This window comes from Aquarana catesbeiana, linkage group LG06 (assembly GCF_042186555.1).
Source record: "Aquarana catesbeiana isolate 2022-GZ linkage group LG06, ASM4218655v1, whole genome shotgun sequence".
Classification (NCBI taxonomy): Eukaryota; Metazoa; Chordata; class Amphibia; order Anura; family Ranidae; genus Aquarana; species Aquarana catesbeiana.
Genome location: NC_133329.1, coordinates 7,964,049 through 7,968,321, shown reverse-complemented (window position 1 = coordinate 7,968,321; position 4,273 = coordinate 7,964,049). Strand labels below are relative to the sequence as shown.

The following is a 4,273-nucleotide window of genomic DNA, read 5'->3' as shown; positions in this document are numbered from 1 at the left end:
GGACATGACGGGACTTCCCTGTGGCATTCCCCGTGACGTCACAGGGAAGTCCCGTCAATTCACCGTGCGTCAGAGGGGGGGCGGGGTCACCGGATGGCCCCGCCCCCCGTTATTTAAGAACCGTCAGACGAAGAGACGCCGTCACACAGCGGGAGCCTCCCTCCATGCATGGATGCGGAGCGGCCCGCAGAAGAAATGAAGAAGGAAGAAGAGATGAAGAAGAGAAGAAGAAGAAGAAGAAGAAGATGAAGAAGAAGATGAAGATGAAGAAGAAGATGAAGAGAAGAGCGGGAGCCTCCCCCCTCATGCCATGGGTGCGGAGCGGCCCGAGGAGAAGAAGATAGAAGACGCCGCGGAGGAGATGCTGGACGAGAACGCCGGAGGAAGAACCAGAAGAGCCAGAAGAACCAGAAGAAGAAGAAGATGAAGGAAGAAAGAAGAAGCATTTAAATAAAGGAATTGTCAAAAACTGTCTCTTGTCATTTTTAACATTTTTGACAGTTTTTTAGTGAAATGGTAGGGGTAAGTAACCCCTTACCATTTCACACAGGGGGGGGGCCGGGATCTGGGGGTCCCCTTGGTAAAGGGGGCTTCCAGATTCCGATAAGCCCCCCGCCCGCAGACCCCCACAACCACCGGCCACGGTTGTGGGGATGAGGCCCTTGTCTTCATCAACATGGGGACAAGGTGCTTTGGGGGGCTACCCCAAAGCACCCTCCCAATGTTGAGGGCATGTGGCCTGGTACGGTTCAGGAGGGGGGGGGGCCGCACTCTCGTCCCCCCCTCTTTTCCTGCGGCCTGCCAGGTTGCGTGCTCGGATAAGGGTCTGGTATGGATTTTTAGGGGGACCCCACGCCGTTTTTTTTTTTTTTTTTTTGGCGCGGGGTTCCCCTTAAAATCCATACCAGACCTGAAGGGTCTGGTATGGAATTTAGGGGGAACCCCACGTCAATTTTTTTTTAAAATTTTGGCTGGGGTTCCCCTTAATATCCATACCAGACCCGAAGGGCCTTGTATGGAATTTAGGGGGACCCCCACATCATTTTTTTTTTTTAATTTTGGTTCGGGGTTGCCCTGTGGGGAATTCCCATGCCGTTTTTATCAATGAACTTCTATGTGTATTGTCGGCAATGCAATAGCCGCGGTAGTTTTAAATGAGTTTTTTCCTTCAAAATGTCATTTTGCTGTCAGACTGTTCTAAACACGGGAAACATGCGCCCCTTTACAGGCATACTATAGACACCCCCCAGGTACGAAATTTAAAGGGATATTACACTTTTATTGTTTGACTTTAAGCATTAATAAAATCACTGCTCCTGAAAAAACGTCCGTTTTTAAAACTTTTTTTTGCATTGATCCATGTCCCCTGGGGCAGGACCCAGGTCCCCAAACACTTTTTATGACAATAACTTGCATATAAGCCTTTAAAATTAGCACTTTTGATTTCTCCCATAGACTTTTAAAGGGTGTTCCGCGGCATTCGAATTTGCCGCGAACACCCCAAATTGTTCGCTGTTCGGCGAACTTGCGAACAGCCAATGTTCGAGTAGAACATGAGTTCGACTCGAACTCGAAGCTCATCCCTACCTCCCACTGACACTAACGATGGGGCACTATTCCTCTCCCTGGCATCAATGATGGGACACTATTCCTTCCACTGACATGAATGGTGGGGACACTATTCCTTCCACTGACACCAACAATGCATTTCTATTTCTCCCACTGATAATAATGAGGGGGCACTATTCCTCCCACTGACACCAATTATGAAGACCTATTTCTCCCACTGACACCAACAATGGAGCACTATTCTTCCCAGTGGCATCAACGATGGGACATTATGTCGCTAATACCAAAATAAAGGGCATTGTTCACGCCCACTAATGCCAGGAAATTGTATATTCCCACTGGCCACAGTCTGGCCCCTCTAAAGCCTAAAGGACAGTAAACTAGCCCTTTGTTTAGAAAGTTTGGAGACCCCTGATTTAGACCCTCAATGGCAGTACAGCAGAATAATATCTGTTACAATTGATTACCATTTGTTAGTAAAGATGGTCAGTTTATTTTATTAGGATGATTTTTCAAAGGAAGGGTGGCACCCCCAGATTTAAACAGTGTCTCAATATACATTATAACCATGCATAAATATTCACATTATTCTGAAGCCCTCCACGAGTACCCGTTTAATGACACAAAAAGGACCAGAACCAGTTTTATAGTAGTCCTTCAAGCCTAAAAAACTATATTTATATAAAAGTCAGGTTCAATCACTTGTCTTCTTCCAAAAAGAACCTTACCAAAGCAAAACATTTATAAATAAATAAAAGGGAAACTACATTTTGGAGAAATCCTGTTATTTAGGTTAACTTTCAGTATTGTGTGTGAAAAGTGCTGCACTAAAATACAAATGTGAAGACCAATGTGCTTGCAGCTTAGTACTTTTTATTTGCATCTTTCAGTGCTATTTTCTGTATTTCTTTCAAGGAACTGATAGCGCTGCCTCCTGGGAAGGCTGCATCACCAGTGTCTTCCAGGGAACATTTAAATTTAAACTGTAAGATCTTAAAATATTTCCCAAAATCCCTGAAGATCTCAGGAAAACATTCTGCAGAAAACAAACCATGTCAATTGTCTAAAAACCTCATGAGTGAGATCTGGCATGGACATCATGAGTGGACAGAGAATAAAGAAGAAGAAGCCGGCCAACGATGTTGTGTATTTTAAATGGTGTTTTTTTTTGAGGAAGTGGAGGCTGGACTGGGATGAATGAGTGAAAGCAAGACTCAAGAGGCATGGAAATGGAATTCATTTGACTTGTGTCCATATGCAGATACAAATTAGAGCTGATGGTTTTACTGACGGTGATGGAAAGGACCACGTTAAGGCAAGTGTCGATTAGCATTACAAATCTCACCAGTCAAAAATGAAAAGCCATCAAATCAGTTGTCATGGAGTTCTCCTCTGGTAACAGTTCATGGTGTGGAGCCAGTTCCGGATAGGGTTTTCTGAAGAGCTGCTTTCAGGTCCCTGTTTCTCAGGCTGTAAATAATCGGGTTTAGGAGAGGGGGTACAACTGTGTAAAATAAAGAGATCAATCGGCCTGCCAGAAAATTCTTAGCTTTGGGGTGAAAGTAGTTGATAAAAGCAGTCCCATAAAAGATGAAGACCACCACGAGATGAGAACTGCAGGTGGAGTAAGCTCTCCATCTTCCATCCTTCAGTTTAATTTTCAGAACTGTTTTGAAAATGTAGACATATGAAAGTAAAGTAATGAGAAAGCCGGGGACAGAAAAACACGCAGCTTGGAAATATATAAGTAAGTAATTTGGATAAGTGTCAGAACATGACAGTTGAAACAGTTCATATAATTCACAGAACAAGCCCGGGATGGTGGTGGGGTCAGGGAAGGCCAGTCTTATCGTATAAAGCGTATGCAACAAAGAAAAGACAAAGCCAAGAACCCAGAATAAGAAGGCAACCTGAACACACAACGGAATGTTTATCATGGTTGTATAATGCAAAGGATGGCAAATGGCAACAAATCGATCATAGGACATTATATCAAGTATGGCACACACAGTGCAGAGAAACCAGGAGAAGAAGAAGACCTGAGAGATACAAGTTGGGTATGAAATCAGTCTGTTTCCAGTAAAGATGTCAAAAGACACATGTGATATGGAAATGGAGGAGTTGAAGATGTCTAAAGCTGAGAGGTTTCATAGGAAAAAGTACATTGGGGTGTGTAGGTGGGAGTCTGAGACCACCAGGGAAATGATGAGAAGATTCCCGGCCAATGTGGCCACATAGACGAGGAGGATCAGCAGAAATACCGGGATCTGAGAATCTGTGAAGTCTGACAGGCCAAGCAAAATTAATTCAGACTGAGAAGTTTGATTTCCCATCATAACCAAATAGTTCACTTTAGGGAGAGAGGGAGCGAAAATGTGAGGATTCAGGAAGGCATTGTACTATACAGAGGAAACAGCACCTGCTAAATAAGATTAATGTTAGGAACCAGAGCCCTGCCCTGCAAGGTCAATATAAAGTAGAAGCAGAAAGTCCAAATGAGGGGTTGCAACATAGAAAGAGTTAATTTAACCGCTTACGGACCGCCCGCCGCAGTTTTACGTGGGCTGTTTGAAGGAGGTTATCGTTGTTATTGCAGCAGCTAGCTGCCATAACCCCGGTATCCACTTCTTCAGTGGCCGGTCCGGTACAAGATAAAAGTGGTCTCTGCAGCGGATTCGCAATGAAATCACTTTAATTGGTGGCG

The 4,273-nt window shown here is 44.4% G+C and overlaps 1 pseudogene; it reads right to left on the bottom strand.

The window, feature by feature from the left end:
- Positions 1–2,972: 2,972 nt before the first annotated feature.
- Positions 2,973–3,902, bottom strand: LOC141147483 (olfactory receptor 1f45-like; annotated as a pseudogene).
- Between the last annotated feature and the right edge of the window lie 371 nt (positions 3,903–4,273).